We start from the raw sequence: 20,234 nt of genomic DNA on the forward strand, positions 1-20,234 counted from the left end.
TAAGTACGAGCGTGAAATAGATTCGTGGCCAGAGAATGGTGAATTTTCATGCTAAAACTGCTTTTGAAGAAAGCAAAAAAAAGAAAGAGCACGATATTTTAATTTATTTTTAAACGAGCTCATTTTACCTGTTAAGTAGAACGACCAACGTTTATAATAGAGACTTGATTTCTTCGTTATTTTTTAGATTAATAATTTCTATTACTTTTTTAGCATCTTATAGGAAAATTTTAATGAAACATCTGAAATTTGTTTTATTGATTTTTAACAATGAAATTATTAAAATGGAAACGAAATCGAAAATATTATTGTTCCATATGCAAAATTATAAATGATTACTAAAAAAAAATTTTTCATTAAATTTTAAATTTTTAACCGAATCTATTTTTAAAATTTATCCTTGAATTTGTATTAATTTGAAAATTTATCTATTCGAAAAAGAAAAAGGTATCAATTGTGAAATGTATTTAATATTTTTAGAAATATAGATATAAATGACTACTATTAAATTTTTTTAAAATCATTTTTCTAAAAATCAAGTTTTCAAGACAGAATTGAAGAATTCTTTCATTTAGTGACTTAGATCATAAATCACTTTCTAAAACATCAAGTTACACCTTTTATTTTCATTGTCGGCCAATAGCAAAGCACAAAGTTCCACTATCACAATTATATATATATAATGTCTAGAATACTTTTTCAAAACTGATATAAAATTATAAAAAGTAAATTCAAAGAATTTTTTTAAATCTATCTAAAAATAATCGAGCAATAGTAATATAACTCGTTCCATTACATTTAAAAAAAATGCAAATTTTTAACATTAATTTCTAACATTTAAAGTTAATCATTCTTTATTCATTTTCAATGAACATCGATATCTCAAACGAAAAATAACGATCAGGTTTCAAAATTAAAAAATATTCTTAAGTATCTTTAATTTCGAATATAGAAAATTCATACATATTTAATATTTTATCTACCAATTCATAATTATCATTCATTAACGATCAATTCAATCGAAAAGTTGATTAATAACTTATTGGTCAATAATTAGCATCGAAAAACTATTAATAAGTTTTCAATAAATAAAATATCAAAATTTAAATTGCAAACTAAACGATTTAAATAACAACACAAAACTTATTACAAACGATGATATTTCATTACTAGATCAAAAATAATTTCATCTTCGAAAATATAGATAGCAAAACTTCATTGGTTATATAAAAGCAACGTTACTTAAAAAATATCCCTAAATATTCCTATAATTATAATTTAAATTATTTAAAATATTCATACATTTTTAAGATACGTCTTAAGTAATTCGAATTAATATACAAACAACATAAAAATTCTATTATTATTCCAAATGATATATTATACTCAAAAATATGACTGAAAAATAAGTTTATCCACGTAAACAGAGATATCATAAAGTTACCACTGAAAATCCTAGCGTTCTTCCTGCGCAAAATCTTATATACTATCCACGCGCATAAAGATCGAACTTCATCATCCGTGGACGATTGCAAAAAGATTCGCGACTAACCTCTTATACGCGTTTATTCCATCGTCAGCGAATTCTCACCGTGAGGATAAATGGCGAAACTTTTCGACACAGGCATCCGTTACGGATCTAGACGCCTAGCCATTATCTACCATAATCACAAACTACTTCTGTATTTAAGCAAAACAACTTTGTCTTTGTCTTCAACGCGTTCTTACGACTCATCCTTGGAAAAATGACGAAGAGCGAAAGGCGCAAAACACGAAAGACACGGCAACTTTTCGTGGAAACAATATCCGCGTCGCAACGTCTAAGTTGTCAGCCCGGACAAGAAACGATTCAACGTGCCGAAAACTTTGTTCGCCGGTTTCCAGGCGCCGTTCGGGATACCGACATTCTCAAAATTAGGAGAACGATAGTAAAACGTTCCTCGTGGCCATTGCTCGTTCGTATTTGCCTCGACACCCCTGTAATCCGATTAATCTGAGTGTAATTACGTGGAGACGGAGCAAATGGATCTTTTAGAAATGAAAGATCCAATGTGGAATGGCAGCATTGACTTCCTTTCGGTTTGGATGTACATGTCAGTCGGTGAAAAGTTTTCGCAGTGATGGAAAGTTTCGAATACGGATGTGTTATTTAATCTGATATGAAATAAATGAAAGAAGGAAAGAGATAAAAGAATGCTTGATTAGATATAGTGAGATTAAATTAAGAATTTAGAAATCTTTCAATGTTATAAAAGCTTTATGTAATTTATTTTGAGGTTAAGTAAGAAGTATTACTTCTTACTAGAGTACTTTATGTTGACAAAAATAATGAAGATTTTATGATTAAATATAATATATAAATATGTAGAAATAGATAAGGAAATGATGAATTAGATGAGATTAAGTTAAAATTTAGTTTAGAAATCTTTTAATGTTGACAATCGTAGAAATCTTTGTGTAATTTATTGTGAGATTAAATAATTGACAAATGTAATAAAAATTCTGTGTTTAAATATAATGTAAATATATTTAAAAATGATAAGATTTAGTAGAAATGATAATATTTAATAAATTTAATTTAGAGATCTTTTAATGTTGCTAATAGAAATTTTTATGTAATTTATTGAAAAATTAAGAAGAAGCTATTTAAGAAAAACAATGAAGAATTAAATATAATATAATAAAGGAATGATTAAGTTAAGTTTAGAGTTCTTTTGATATTAGCAATCATAGAAGTCTTTTAAATATATAAATTATAAAATTAAATTAAAAGCTGTTGTTGGCAAAAGCAATGGAGATTTTAAGTTAAAATATTGTGGTACATATACAAATAATACAAATACAAATAATGTATAATAAATAATGTATCGAATATTTTTTTTTAGAGGAATATTATTTAAAAGGATCTATTTTTTAGAATTTTAGTTTTTTTTTTTTTTTTTTTTTTTTTAATATAGCTTTATAATTTGTTTTTTTCAGAATTGGCTAAGAAGAATAAGGTTAAATTAAGATTAAATTTCAAATAGATTTAAATTTTAGATTTTATTTTTTATACAAATTAAATTAATGAAAAGTACTTTGTAAATATTAATAAAAAATATTTTAAATTATTAAGTCTTATAAAATCAATGGAACAAAATTAATAATGAAGTTATCATATGAAAAATGAAGTTACATATGAATTATGTAAATAAAAGACTTACATTATGATATATTCATCACAATCATATTCCATGAAAAATTCGTGTAATATACCTGAAAAAGAAAAAAAAAAATTAATATCTAAAATTAAATACTTGCAATTCTTTAATTGAGTATTATATATATATTATATACAATTAAATCACTGAAATCTTAAAATTAATTTCGAAAAAATTTTTCAAAGAATTTTGTACAATTTCAGCTTTTAAAATTTTTTGAAAATTTCTTTTTTAATATATTTTTCGATATATTATTAATTACCACTTCATTAGAGGATCGTAATAAGCTTCCTTTCTTAGCAAGACGACGATGTTTGAAAATTAGTTGGCACACCACGTGCAAAATTACTAAAGTCCGAAAGAATTCTAATTTGAGCACGCTTCAGGACCCTTCTTTGCAGTGACGCGCATCAACCATTTTTGGCATGCAAAAAAGATCTGTAAATTCTTTGAGTTTTAATTAGAATTTCGACTATCCTCGGTAAATGAATAAATTAAGAATATCACAAAAGCCTAAATATTTCCAAGATATCTAGATATAAATGTGATGAGAAAATCATGTTCTTTTTATAAATTTAATTTGTTATAGCTTCGTAAAAAATTAATATACTTTCTATAATTTTTGTATTCTTTCTATAAAATTGCAAAACATTTTTTCATGAAAAATATTCATAAAACATTTTTTTCATTAAAACGTTAAAATAAATTAATATAATTATAAGTAATACTTTCAATAACTGTCTTCAAATTTAGGTTAGGTTATTTTAAAAACAACAATCTAATTCTTAGCACCATAATCTTCAATCTAATTATTGTATTACACGTCTCAAATATACTATATATGTATATGTATATATGTATATATATTTTCAAATATATAATAATTATTTTCCAATCATTTCAAGTCAAATTAAAATATTAATATCATAATATAAGTATTGTAATTAAATTTTTTTTTAAATCAACAATATTAGATAAATATATTTAATTTTCCATAATGATTAAAAAACCATAGAAATTTCGATTATCGATTGACCTGACGCTTTATCGAAATCGTTGCGCGTGGTCGAGAAAGATCGAATAGGTTCATCCAATCCTATCCAACTACCATCGACCAATCGCCGGCATCCTCATCGTACCGTCGAATAACTCAGAATTGCCAATGAACTATTCCCGCGATCGTAATAGATCAAAGAGTTACGCGACACGTTCGATCACCATTTCTCTCTCGTATTTGTCCGCGTTTGTAAATTCGCTCGCATAATACGCATAGTAGAATATACGCTGAGGTGTGTTCCGTTTCGCCGCATCTAAACAACGGATGACTATTGTAAGCCACGTTTGCTCGTTCACATTTCACGGAGATTCGAACATGGCCAAATTATTCCACGTTCTCTCATGTCGATTCTCCTCTTGTCAATTTTTCATTCATTTTTTTCTCTCTTTTTTCTTACTTATATATTTATTTAGACAAAGATATCATTAATTTGATTAATTTAATTGATAATAAAATATTCAATATGTAAATTTTAAAACTTTCGAATATTTTTCTTTGTAATAGTTCTATCTCTGTCAATCACATTATATATTTTATAGATATAATGTAAAAAAAAAAACATAGATGAAAATTAAATTATCACTGTTAAATTTAATGTTAATAATAATTAAATTTGATCAATTTCAAATTCGACTTTATTAATTGATAAAATAGTTAAAATTATTAAAAATTAGTATAATAATTTACATATTATTTTTATTACAAATTGATGTGATTGGAAATAAAATGTATTACATGTATAAGATTCTAAGAGACTGCTATAATTTTTAATTAGAAACTTGAGAATCACTAATAAATTATTCTGTGAGAGTGTAAAATTGCAACAGCACCGCCATGATAAAACGTTCGAATAATTAGAAGCTTAATAATTCACTATACATCTTATAAGTTACCTGGCAAGTAATGAGGTTCGGAAACTAATGTGCATTATCTAATTATATCATAGATGCAACAGGTGTGATGGACTGTGATGAAAATTTTTGAAGTACATATTTACAAAGGTTACTTTCGATTTATAGGTATTAAATATAACGATATTGATTGATGCATTACATTGGATAAGAGTTATTATAGTCTATCTTTTTTTATATTGGCTTAATGTTATTTTATGAACAGATATAGGTGTATTTGTAGTATTATGATGCTTTGAAAATATAATTGCTAAATATAATTTGGTAATACTAAAAAACAAAATTTATTAAAAAATAGAAAATATAAAATTTTTATTCGAGAATTTACATCGATTTCCATAATTTTAATAAAAATAAATCATTTCGTTCAAATTAACAACAAAATTAACGTATTCAATACGCACCAAAAATTGAAGCGAATATTGATTTTCATTTTACAAAAAACAATTATAAAATTCAATCTAGAATGACTGTATAGACTGATGACAATACTGTACTGAACACATATACAAAACGAAAGGCGAATTTGTGAAAAATGTGAAAATCGTTTTTCAATATTATTATAAAATCGAGAATTTTCATGATTTTAATTAAAAATAGACTTGATATTTCATTCGAAATAACAAATCGCTTTCCTAACCTAACACATTATATTCTTTATACCAATTACGATAATAAAAGACGTTCTCTGTAATTAAGAAGATTAATATCTACTGATTCGTGATTCACATTTGTCTCTTGATTCGTTTTAGGTTCCGTTTTGATTAAATGTCGTTCTATAGACTCTCTCGTACATGTGTACATACATCTACATATTTCAACATAATACAAGTGCACGCTCGTTTGCCACGCCGTCATTTACGCTCGTGAGGTTTATATCGCGTGCACATAATTACTATGGTGATTGACTAAACCTGTTAATAGTCACGAATCTGACGAGCTGTATTACCGCAAATTTCCACGTGGAAACGTGATCGACGACAAATGCTGAACGAACCACGGTTGCCTTTGACGATACGCGCTCCCTCTACGACGAACTATCGAGTCGAAAAGCTAATTAAATATCGATGAGTTTTCAGCGTGAACATAGACGCGAATACTTTCGAACTATTTAAGACTTTTTTTTCACGAGTTTTTGTTCTATCTAGAAACGTGAAAATTTAATGAACTCGGTTAATTAACAAATATGCAACGAGTAAAATGGTTGAAAGTGATTCCGTGGAAAAAATCAAATATTTGTGGAAGAAAAGTAATTTGAGAAAATATATGAGAGAATTCGTAATAAGAAACTTACTGTAATTTGAAAAAGAAAGTAGTTTGAAAAAAATTTATTGAGGAAGTTTAATAAGTATTTTAAGCGAATTAAAATTTTTATGAATTGAAATTGAAATGAAAATTTATCTTTCACACTTTAAATATCATATGATGTTTTATCTCTTTTTGCATATTATGTTTGTATTTTTATGTTGTATTTTTATAAATTTTTGTGCATTTAAATTTTTCATAAATGCATAATTTGTAAAATATTTCAAAGATGTGTAATAGGAAAAAATTTTTCTTTTTTGATATTATTGTAATATTGATTGATCAACAATACTGAGATTTTTTATCATTATTATTTTGTTCGATCTGATGTTTTTTTAATGCTAATAAGATATTATGTTATGCAATGTGACTGTTTATAATTATCTGATTAATATGCACTCGTGAAGAATATTAATATTTAAACTGACACGTATTTGTATCCACATATTTTCAAAATGTGGATATAAATTATTTTCCGTGTCCATCGGATATTTTTCATTTATATTCATACCAAAAATTGAATAGTCGAGCGCAAGATTACTTTATATTCACGATTACAATATACATAACATATAAAATCAATTTTATTTTAATATTCGTGTGAAATAAAAACGATATTTTTTTTTTAATTAATTGAAAAAAATTGTATTCATACCAATTCGTAGTAATATTAAAATTTATAGCTTTTCGACATCTAGTTGAAACTTATTTTATAAAATTTTATTTCAGGGAGGCGTGACTCTTTCGTTATTCGGATAGTTAAACAAATTCCTGTATAACTTTTCCGCATTAAATTAATTACGTGGTTTTAAAACTTGGGAAACTGTAAAATTCGAAAATTTATAAGGATCAGAAGAACTCCAAGTTCCAGAACGGGGGCGATTGATGCATCATAAACCCAATCGTCGTCTTAAGACTTGCCACGTAATAAAGTTTCATCCTGATTTATTAAACTTACGCCATGAATTTCCTGGATTTTCTTCTTTTTATGGACTTATATTTATAACTAATATAAAAAATTTTTTAATTTTCAGGAAATACGAGGACTGAAAATAAAAAAATAAAATTGTACCATTTGTAAGTATATATAATTATAAAAATATTAATTAGCATGATATTTATTTTATTTTTTTCTAAATTAATTTTAAACTCAACCATCATGAATCACTGTAACGCAGTCAATTCTTTAAAGAACTATCTATATATATACAGATTATATTATATAAATAAAAAAAATAAAATTGAAATAATTATATTTATAGTAAGACCACAAATTCTTCAAGAATTGTCAAAAAAAAGTTCTGAACATTGGAAGAATGGGAGAAAACAATTAGAAAGATAATATTTAGAAATAAAGGTAAGATCTATTTTATTATATTATATCTATAGGATAAGCTTATTTTTGTTAACTTTGTTTTCATTGTTATGCAATATAATAAAAAAATGGTATTGACATTTAACATCTCTATTTAACACCTTAGCTCAATTTTATCTATGTAAGTAAATCATCAAATTGTAATCAAATCATTAATTAACATACTAACAATTCCTTTCTTATGTTTTAGAATCATCTTCAATCAGCGATTCACACTTCATTCTGATATGAACAGAAAGAAAAAAATATCTTCTATCTTACCTCAAAAATACCTATGTAAGTATATCCTCAAACTATCATTAACCTAAGATAATAGTTTCTTTTCATCTGATATTACCATATCTTTCAAAACAATAATTATAAATTTATAATCAGCAATCAATTCACTTAATCATAACCATTCAATTATTAGTAATCAAAAAAATAAAACTTAAACGTAAGTACATTATCTAGCTACAGTAAGACATATAGTTCCTTTGTGACTTCGTATCCTGACATTATCATATCTTCTAGGAAGCTCTAATCACCGATCCGCCGGTCTTCTGACAAGTGTACTAATTCGATCGAGCTTGGGTCGAGTATCCGACAGACGAGACGCGAAATCGGAGAAACCATGCGATCATGGTCGATCCAAAGAGAGAGGGCCGAAGAGGTAATCACATGTACGGTATATATGGTTAACAGAATGAGCGTGTCTTTGCTGGTGCGCGGCCATAGGAACGTTTGGAACAATGGCCATGCATAAACGCATTCTGGCCGATCGGTGTTGATAAAGCCACGCGTGTGCTATTCCATATACCAGGATGTGAAAATTAGACGACCCTCGATAGATCGTGTTATAAACCGGGCGTAATGATTTACTTATTACCCAAAGGAATTTCTAATTTTCAATTTATTGACGCTATTGTTGAACCGATTAGCCGGATGGATACGATTAAAATTAGCCTGGTTTCTTTTTATGTTGTCCTATGAATTTTGATTGCGATTTGTGGATATACAGGTGTGATAAGATGGTTTATTCAATTGTTTGTTACTTGTAGCATTGTTGCTGGGATGAGGATGTTTAAGCAAATTTTAGAATTGTCACAAATGTATAAACATTTGCAGTATGTCATGTAAATAATTTATATTCAATATTTTGCTATACAATTTATAAATATTCTATAATATATTATACTGATTTGCTATATTTTTGAAATGATTTAAGATAGATAAAACTAAATGAGATTGAATGATGGGTGATTTTATTTTGTATTGATTCAAGTGCACTTTTTTTTTAAATGGATCCCTATAATTTCTTATAGAATTAATTTGTAGATGATAATTTAGCAATGTTCAAACTTTTAGTCAAGAACATGATTATACTATTTTTCTAGATAATAAATTGCTTCTAATAAAAGAATCAAACAAAGTTTCAAAAATTGTACATTGCATTGTGATTATTGATTTAAATCATAAAAATATTTTCTGTTCAACAACGATTGCGAATATCAAGCAGCTTAATTTCAAAAAAAAAAGAAGCGAGATTCACAGTGAAATAGGAATCATTTAACGAACAAAAACAAACTGTAAACCAAGTGGAGTAAGGCATAACTATGTTCAAACGTTCCTCGTAAATTCTCACGTTTCCTTTTTCTCTTTATTTATATTTTAATCAAAGGAAACGAATTTAACGCGATATAATTCAGTCGCAAGTGTTCTTTACTTTGAAAAACGTTCTGTGTTAATTGCGGTCTATTCAACATCGCCAATGAATCGATATTCTCATTTTAGAAAGTTATTCGATATTCATAAAAAACTAGAACCTACTAAATATCAAAGACGGTTGATCTTTTACTTTTAAATTTCTTTTGATAAATAATTAATTTAAAAAAAACTAAAACTTCATCTCTAGAATTTTAGAATCAGTTTGAATAAAAAGCAAATGTTTATACATTTATGGAAAATTAAAAAAAAAAAAGTACAAAAAATCTAGAAGAGAATACTTAATGACATACTCATTTCCAAAATACATGATATCATTTAGAAGGCATAAGATAACCAGATCTTCAATTCCCATTTCTTGTAAACAAGATTAAGAATGACAGATATTGAAGATCTGTAACATTCTTTACAAAAAAATTAGTCTCCTCATCCCAACAAGGTACATATACATCACCAAACAATCCCTTCCAAGATGACACTATTCGCACTCAATATTCCCCCAATCATGACACAAACTTCCTTTGTCGATCTCCACCCTCGAACGATCATGTAGGCCGACCTACAATCCTAAACCAACAAAGGAACGACGTTCATCGTCCTCGATCATCGTCATCATCATCATCATCATTCCCCCCACCCCCTTCTTCTCCACTCTCAGGATGATCGACAATAATCGTCGATCGGTGTGACGATCGACATCCATAGCCGCGTCGTGGTCGCACTCCGTGTGACACCGCGAATGTGTTACTTCCCTTTAAGTCCAACCTCCATCCGGGTCACGTATGGAACACTGGAGAGGCAAGGAAGGGTGGCGGATAGGTAGTGTGGTCGCGCATATCCAGCCTCGTTACGCGGATGGATACGTCGACTGGTACATGGCCGCTATTATTTGCGAGATCGATAACGGTTACCTGCGGGCGCCACCTGAGGGAAAAAGGGGACATCAGATGCATATCTGCCCATTGGACTCAAGGCTTCCATCACGGATGCGATCCCTCTATTCTTTCGTTTTGCTTCTGTCTCTTTTCCCTCCTTGTTTGCTCCTCGTGTTTTCTTTTTCCTTTTTTTTTGTGTGTATGTGTGTGTATGTTGTAGAGAAATGGTTCTACAATGGTTGTTGTGTCTGTACAGTTATACGTGTATATACATAAGGCTTGCATTATATTCACGAGATATCGAGGAAGGATCCAATGTCTGTTTAATTTTATTTATACAATAATATCGTATATTGAAATTGTAAGTTGAAGAAAGAAATTGTAATACTTTTATTAGAAGTTGAATAAGAAGTGTAAATGTATATTGATGATTGCAGAAGAATGGTAAGGAAAGAATGGTTCAGATTTCTTATTCATTTTCTTTATTTATCAATAAGATGGGTCTGAGAAAAAATGTGGAATGGAATAGGACGTGCTTCGCTGACACACTGAAGAAGAGTACATTGATTTCTTTATATATTCATCATTTCGAATCTCTTTCAGATGTTTCTATTAGTCCTTCAATCATCCTCCCCTTTCAAACAAGACGCCCATAAGGCCCGACCATGTATTACATTAACAAGACTCGCCTTATGCTCGACGACAAGCCGGTCTAACGAGCCCGGGAGAACGTGCACCCAAGTCTAAGTACAAGCAGCCATAAAACGGCCATCAAATCGACGTGTCCTGAGAAGGCCGGTAATATCGCATCTACATGACCGCGTCTACCATGGGCGGAAGTCATTATAAGAACGGCCGTCGTAAAAGTCTTTGGATCATTTGTTCCGCGAGAATCCAACGTCCTTATGGTCATCGTCTTCGAGAGAAAGTAAGTATTGAAGAGACTTAAGCATTGAAGATACCCTTAAATTCGTGGATCGTTGCAACGGGGTGATTTATAATGAAATTTTTGTATGTTTTATTCATCTTCTCAACTTCTTTTTTAAGCGCAATATCCTGAATGCTGAGAACAAAAGTAAATAATTGATAAGGAAGGAAAATTAATAGAATGGAAAATTTGATATATCAAGATAAAGCAATGGGAATTCAAATTATAATAATGGAAATTGGAGACTTATCCTATTCAGTGCTGAGGATAAAGTTATGGATACCAAAATTAACAAAGTATAATGGGTAGCTAAAGACTTATATCTAATGTCATTCAGTAGTGTTGAGAACAAATGAGTGAACAATAGAAATTAACAGAAAATTGGAAACTTATACTACTGTTGTTCAGCAGTATTGAAGATGAATTGGCACTAAAATTAGTGGACAGCTTGAGGACTGAACTGAATTTAGACTTAAAGCTATTCATCAATGCTGAGAAGCAAAATTATATTTATTTAGCAATGTTGGAAACAAGATTAGTGAAATGGAGAATGGAGACTTACATCTAGTGCTATTCAGTAATGTTAAGGGCAATGAAATTAGCACGGTATAAACTTTGGAAGCTTATGCTGTTCAACAATGCTTAGGATGAAGCTATGGATACTAAAATTAATGAGGATTGAAGATCTAGAACTATAGAGCATATAGAGCAATGTTGGAAATAAGAGACCAAAATTAGCATTGTGAAAACTTTGGAAACTTGTAACACTGTTATTTAGCAATGAAGATAAAATTTTAAAATGAGGCAAAATTAGTGGAATAAGGTTTAGGCTTAGAGCTATTCATGTTAAAGGCAATGGAATCAGAACAGTACAAGTTGGAAACTTTAAACTTAATGCTATTCAGCAATGCTAAGAAAGTAATGCAAAATAGGAATCTGAGATCAGAGTTCTGCAGTTGCTATTCATAATATTGAAGATACAGTTATGAACAACGAAATTATCGAATTGAATAAAACTATGAACAATAAAACTGACAAAATGAAGACTTAAGATTTTGAGATCAATATTGTTCACCAGATATTACAGATAACAAATCTAATGAAGATTAAACTTCAGACTATTTTTGTTCAATCAAATGAATTCTATTCAATCCATAAATACAAGTTATATGCAATACTTTCAATAATTAATTCATCATTACAATATATATCTCATGCAAAAACTATCTCAAAGAGTGTTGCTCTACCTTTTTAAACACAAATTACTTTCTTATTCATTCAATCTCTCATTATTTATTAATTATCATTTAAAAAAATACCTTCAATAATTAATCCATTACCATAATATATTCCATGCAAAAACTGTCTCAAAGGTTGTTGCTATCTTTTTAAGTACAAGTTTCTTACTCAATCATTTCCTTATTCATTTGAAGAATAACATAATACCATTACCATAATATATCTTGTACAAAAATTTCTTCAAAGGTTGTTGCCCTATCTTTTTAAGCACAAGTTTCTTACTCAATCATTTCCTTATTCTTTTGAAAAATAACACAATACCTTCAATAATTAATCTACCACCACAATACATCCTATGCAAAAACTATTTCAAAAGCTGTTTTTAAGCACAAAATTACTTTCTTATTATTATTTATTATTTATTATTTATTATACTTTATTATTATTATTATTTCTCGATTATCTCCTATCATTTGAAAAATAACACTATACATTCAATAATTAATCCACCACCAGAATACACGCTATGCAAAAACTGTATCAAAGGTCGTTCACCTTCCTTTTTTCGCTCGGGGCGCAGGAATCCCTCGCAAGTTCGCCATAATGCAGTCATTTAGAGGGAAGCACGAAGCGATAATGCGCGGCGATAGGGGGCGCATCTTTGCAATTTTCCCTTTTGGTAACCGGTTACCGAGGCCTCGGCCATTTTTAGATTCTTATCCGCGGAAAAAGTTTCTGCTTTGCGAGACGTTCGTTTCCGCCCCCCTTCCTCCCCCATTGTTGCATCCTGCCCAAGTTTACCACCACCCACACCACACCCCTCCAGCCAACCTCCATCGGCCACCTTTATTGCCGTTTATTCGGGACGCTCGTAAAAGTTAATGCAACTTGGCAAATTATTTCTCCTCGAGCCGAGCCAACGTGCTTTAATCGGACCACGATAATGACAGGCGGATGCTCGTTTAATAAAAATGAATAAGAAGGACCCTGTTCATCCGATTTGTCGATCAATTTTAAGGGGAGGAAGGAAACGAATTTCGATCTTAAATATCGGTTTTAGAGAGAATTCGAGTTAAAGAGGATTAAAGATTTGCAGTTGGAAATTTTTAATTCTTGCGAGTATTTTATATTATTTTTCGTTTCGATAAAGATTGGCAAGATTTGTGTTATTTATCGTTACATTATCTTGCCAATTTTGTCATCTCGTAATGATGGGAGAAAATAATGGGATAAGAAAGTGTCCGTATACTTTTTGAGCTGTAACGTACTTCGAAAAGGGATTTTTCTTTTTGTAAATGTTCGTTAGAAGAAGAAGTTAGTAGAAATAGAAAACGGATGTCATCCTGTTTGATCTATGGTTCAGAAAACGATGGTACGTGAGTTTCTATTCACAGCCACGACAGTAGAAAGATAAAGAATAATATGGAAAAGTGACGTTTGCGGTTGATCGAAGTCACAAATCTTCAGAGAGTAAAATTCTTACGTACGAACGATGACATTTTATTTCGTTTGGTCTTTAAAAATGAATATAGAAATAAATTTACAATTACTTCGAGAGTACAATCAATCTCTTGTCCCCATCAATTCCGCTAAGAACATCAATTATCGAAATTTACAAAATATTAATTTCAACTATTATTCCATTCTTTTGAGTAATCTTCAACGACTTTCCTCCTCCACCGACCGTTAATACCTCTAATTTATCATTGAAAGCATACCATATATTACCGAGCGGGATGACAAATTACACGCATACATCACACAATTTCATCAATGCACTACACCCACGCGAACCACCACCTGACACCGGTGATCAATTAAAAAAATCAACGACCAGGCTACCTCGCAAATCACCCTTGATTGCCGTTCCAACGTCCAAACACCTGACACGGAAAGAAGCCCGACCTAGAAAAAATCCTTTCAAAGAAACCAATAAACAAACTCCAATTTTTTATCGCCTCGAATCTCTCTTGCATCGATTATTCTAATTTTATGACGAGCGACGTATAAATTTTTGCACTTTATTTATTTAATTACGTAATTAATAGAAAGATTATTTTTATAGATATTTTTATTCATTAAAATACAAAGAATTTATAAAAAATTTAATAACAAAAAATAGCACAACAATAACGATTAGAAATCAAGCCAGTAATTTCAAACGAAACGGTCTGTGCTTTAAAGAATCTCCTAACGCGTCCAAACCTTAATTTGTCCACGTCAACGGCACGCGAGTCATTTTTAACGCATTAAGAGCACCCTTTAACAACAAAAGGTGTTACGAGGAAAGAAACGAATGCACGAAGAAGGAGAATCATCGGGGATGGATTAAATCCACGCAGCTTTTTTTCCATTTAAGCCAACGTCACATTTCTTTCCGGCCGTAAATCTTCGGTTGTAAACGTTACGATATAGCCGTTTAAAGCGAAACATAACGCGATAATGCATGACTATATGGTGCACACGCGTTGCAACTCGGTCGGTAACCACCACTTCCTTCGAACAAATGCAATTTTCCCGCGTCGACGGATGAAGGCTCTTTAAATCGCTCTGGAAAACTTCGGGTTCGCGCAATCATCGTTTCTTCGATTTTATGCGATTACCGACCGAGCGGAACGGATAATCCGTTCCATATGGCGACGACCACTTTATCGCTTTTCACATTTAGGGCGACGAGTTTATTAGAAATTGGGCTTGGTTTCGTTGAGCATCGTGTTGAGATAGAAAAAAGGATAATTGATCTTAGCTTCGAATTAGAATTCGAGAAAAGTTGTAAAGTTATACATACAATAATTAATTTTCTAAATATTAAATATTAAAAAAATTATACTAAGTTAATTTTGTACGCATATATTATTCGAATTATTATATTCGAATTATGAGTTGGATCTGAAATGTTTGTTACATGAAAAAAAAAAGCCAAAGTTATTCTAATATCACAAAATCCCGACCAGACTTCACAATCTGAGATAGCTACATAACCTCAACGTGTATCCATAAGGAAAAACAATAATTCAAAAATTTATATTACTTAATTAATTTCTCATATTTGACGTGCATAAATATATTTTTCTGTTGCTCGAAAAAAACAAATTTTGATGTTTAATCTTTTAAATCGAGACAATTTACACTTTTTATTGAAAAATAACTTGTAAAGGATTAAAATATAATTACGAGAGAGTTTAAGACATCGGTTATCGGGAGACATCATCTGTCCCGCGTATTTCTAAAACGTTCAAGTAATTTATCATTCGTATCTTTCCGTTTTTCCACTGTCTGCTTTTAGCCCGTTTGTTATTTTGAAGGCCGGGTTGTCGGTGTTCGGTAGACGAGGCGGGTGAGGAAACCCGAGCGTTTTTTAATTTTTCACGAGGCAATCGGATAGAAAGGCGCCTTTCTTCCCGACAATTCTCAAAATTGTCCCGGACAAGTTAAATTTCATTTGCATCCTTTTGCTTTTCCCTACAACTCTGTAAATTTTAAGCGGCGGATGAATTCTTTCCACCATTATACCTCGTATTAGAATTACCTTTTATTTAATGCAAGAGAAACAATGGCCGAGCAAAGATAAAGTTTCCCTTTCGGATTAACATGAAAAAGCTGGAGAGAAAATTTTCATCTTTGCGACCAACTTATTCAACTTTCTTTATTCCCTTTTTCTCTTCTTCCCTCTATTCCCATTGTTCTTTCCTCGTCTGTTTGGCGAACTTATTAGAAAGACACCGTTTTAATATCAATTTTAACGAGTTTAAAACACGATGTCGAAGGAACGCATGTACACCGTCTTACAATTTTTTTCTTTTCTTTTTCTTTCGATACAACGGATAAATTAATTATTTTCCCTACTAGTAGTATTCAAATTTTAGATTTATTAGATTTATAAATTCGTCCATCCTTTTTCTCTCCTATCACCGTGTTGAAAACATGGAATCCAATTCGAATCCATAATATGTCGTATACACAATATTTCTCGTCCAAAATTCTTCTAATTTCAATTTTCTCGAACAGAGAATTTATTTCTCCATACACGATACACGATATACTGGTGAACTTGTAGAATCCATTCTCGCCGCGTTCCATCGTTTACCTTCTCTTCGTCCACCGTATCATCATCAATGACCGCGATTTTCATTTGAAACGAGCAGCCACGGTTCACGGTTGAATACCTTTTCGAATCGATTCCCAGAGGGAAGGAAGAAGAGAGAGAGAAAGAGAGAGAAAGAGAGAAAAAGAAATGCCGCGGCAACGTTGGCGAAACGGGTGTATTGTTCGTAATCGATTTCTTCGAGCCGTCTAGACTCATTATTCCATTGGCTCGCGTTAACGCACTGCTGGTTTGCGGCTTTGTTAACACGCTATTAATAATCCGCTTGGTAAGATGAAATATCTTATCGATCGTTTTAGCACGCGACGACGCTATTGTAATGGAGATTGTTTTATCCCTGTTTTCTTATTCACGATTCTGGGAAGAATCGGGCAAATGGAAAATAAAGAATCCGTTTATTTGTTTATTTTTTCTTTTTTTTTTTTTATCGCGTCGTGAAAGCGAATAGCGAGAATTCGAGCGTCTCTGTCTGAAGTGAGAAGAATTTGTGAGATCATTGTTTGTTTGTGTTTGAAATGTTTAATCAGTTTTGACGAATTGAATGAATAGAAATCCATTGATTCATTGGGATTTATTAATATAAAAATTAAGTTTGATTTTATTTTGTATATTATTCGATTGGGTGTAACAATGAATTTACGTTATTAATAAGATTTCCAAAATCTGGAGATCGATCATCATCTCGATACTCTTGCATCAAACATAAATTATTTAATTAACAATGTAACATAAAGATTGGAGTTTTGTCTTATATTATAAATTCGATTTGGAAATAGATGTTATTGAAACGTTTAAAATATTTGGAAAATAATATATCGATATTTGGATTCTTTTATTCACAAATGATTTTTGATAAAGCACGGTTCGGATAATCCGATTTTTTTACAGTATTACATATAATCACAAATATTACAAATAATAAATAAATTTTACAGTATTAAATATAATATATATCATTTTTTACAATATCCAAACTTAAAACACCACAGTCAGAGAATACGATTTTATTCAAAATTCAAATCTAGAAGATCACAATCGGAAAATACGAATTATCCATTCAAATAATTCGAAATATATTTTTCGATTAATAGAATTATCTGCAACACTTCAAATCACTCATTCCCAATATAATTCACGAAATTAACCGATCATTTTTTACAGTATTCAGGAGTATTCCAAAAGACCATAATCGGAAAATACGGATTTTCTATTCAGGATCTTAAAACTTAAAAAAACTTGAAAAAAAATCAACGAATCAGGAGATGTACTGCTCGTTCAGATGCCATCCAAAGATCTAATCCGAAACGCGATTTCAACATCACTCCAAATACAAATCACGATGGAACGCGTAACAATCGTATCGAGCAGAGACATCGTAAATCCCAGCGACCAATTTTCGACCGATTCGTCGATACAACAACGAATGTAACGGACCCCCCTCCCCCCCTTCTGGCTAATAATCCAGATCTGATTCGCGGCTCTGATCGTATCAACGAACTCGTCACGCTCGTATTCCAGGATTCTAAATGAGTATCTTATAAATCGAAAATGCAACGAAAAAGATTTTTATTTTTTTTTTTTTTTGTTTCAGAAAATTAAGAATAATCCGGTTTGATATCTTTTATGTTTATGCGAACATATATTCATTCGATAAGATTGATTTTTAATGGTGGATTATAAATCTTATAAATCGAAAATGCAACGAAAAAGATTTTTATTTTTGTTTTTTTTTGTTTCAGAAAATTAAGAATAATCCGGTTTGATATCTTTTATGTTTATGCGAACATATATTCATTCGATAAGATTGATTTTTAATGGTGGATTATAAATCTTATAAATCGAAAATGCAACGAAAAAGATTTTTATTTTTGTTTTTTTTTGTTTCAGAAAATTAAGAATAATCCGGTTTGATATCTTTTATGTTTATGCGAACATATATTCATTCGATAAGATTGATTTTTAATGGTGGATTATAAATCTTATAAATCGAAAATGCAACGAAAAAGATTTTTATTTTTTTTTTTTTTTGTTTCAGAAAATTAAGAATAATTCGGTTTGATATCTTTTATGTTTATGAGAACATATATTCGATGAAATATGTACATCCATTCGACAGGATTGATTTTTAATAATGGATTATTTATCTAAATTGTTACATCGTTCTAATTTTTTTTAGAAGCAGAAATTGGTGGATGATGTAAATTATATGCATTTTGTGCAATATATATTAATTTACAATTGAGATTATAATAGTAATTCTTGTATTTAAAAAATTATTTTTGCAATTTTTTTCTTTTTTTTTTTTTACTTTCAGAGACGTGAATATTGAGAATGTTCAATAAGTAGTTTCAAACTTGATCTAACTGACGTAATCTTTCTACGAAACTATTGGTAAAATTTCAACTCTGTTACGTATTTCAAATTCGAATCTGTTTAAAACTATTGTTTCTTTATTTATTGACTATTATTGTTTAGATTGATGCAAATTTTTACGAGCACAAATAGAAAAAAAAAAAGAAATCGAGATAAGAATAAAACAGTATATATAAATTTTTGATTGTACAAAATCTTTTTTTTTTAAATTAAATAAGTTTTAACTTTAAATACGCAATACTTCACTCGACGATCAAGCGTTGACTTACTCAAACTCGCGACACGTTTACTTCCATCGCTACGCGTCGTGTCGCGGGGGACATCGAAACGACATGCGAGACATCGTTAGAGGCCGGGTCAGTTGATCGAAGCGAAACGCGTAGATTGTGCCATTCCTCAAGATCGAGTCGAACCGCGAAATTGCATCGAGGCCAAACCGAATAACCGATATATCGAGGCCCTCCAATGTCAGGAATGCCTCGGATTTTCGCCTCGTAATTGGATATGAGTCGCGTTGCTTTGAGACCTAAGCTCTCCCTCTTCCCCACCTCTTCCTCTCCCCCTCCCCTTCCGCTCCCCATCTCTTCGGTTTCTGATTATTCCGTGTTCGAAGGTTGCAACCGACGTAACTTTGATCACGGTACGGGACTTATGTTGCTCGAGCAACGATCGAGGCCAAAGGGAAGCTTTGGAGAATAGCCGAGTTATGTGTATATTATGTATATGTATGTGTGTGTGTATGTACGTCTTATCTTTCTTGAACGATTGATCGCTTTAAAGGAGGATCGAGTTTGTCTTATAGAATAGATGAAAATTATAATGCAAGTGAAACAATAAAATTTGGGATTCGAGGCGTATTCTCCTACGAATTGAAGTAAAATTCATTCAATGATCGAGTTTTTAATCATTGAATTTGATTAGATGAAAATGTCTAATATTTAAAAAAAAAACATACGAAAAATTAAAAGGCTTCCTGTAGGATTATGATTTTGATAAAGTGTGAGTATTTTGATGTGAATTAAAACTTATTTTCTTTTATTGAAATTGAAATTATTTATTTGTAGATGATTAGGTTAAAAAAGTGAAGGATTCTATGATAGAATAGAAGTCTGTGATGTAGAAGCGATAAACTACGAATGTAAACTAAAAAAAAAAAAAAAAA

General features: G+C 30.4%; 1 protein-coding gene and 2 long non-coding RNA genes across 3 annotated transcripts in view; 1 reads left to right on the plus strand and 2 right to left on the minus strand.

Moving 5' to 3' along the window:
- LOC102676497 (furin-like protease 2) overlaps positions 1-20,234 on the minus strand; it is a 402,319-nt gene that overhangs the window by 267,976 nt on the left and 114,109 nt on the right. The window lies entirely within an intron of this gene.
- Positions 7-19,099, minus strand: LOC102675436. Its single transcript, XR_420809.1, has 3 exons — positions 19,086-19,099; positions 3,993-3,998; positions 7-216 (listed from the first exon to the last, which is right to left on the minus strand). It is a non-coding gene; the product is annotated as an uncharacterized LOC102675436 (long non-coding RNA).
- Positions 4,190-7,643, plus strand: LOC102675121. Its single transcript, XR_004151803.1, has 3 exons — positions 4,190-4,530; positions 7,203-7,397; positions 7,508-7,643. It is a non-coding gene; the product is annotated as an uncharacterized LOC102675121 (long non-coding RNA).

Source organism: Apis dorsata, unplaced genomic scaffold (genome assembly GCF_000469605.1).
Source record: "Apis dorsata unplaced genomic scaffold, Apis dorsata 1.3 scaffold_56, whole genome shotgun sequence".
NCBI classification, from domain to species: Eukaryota; Metazoa; Arthropoda; class Insecta; order Hymenoptera; family Apidae; genus Apis; species Apis dorsata.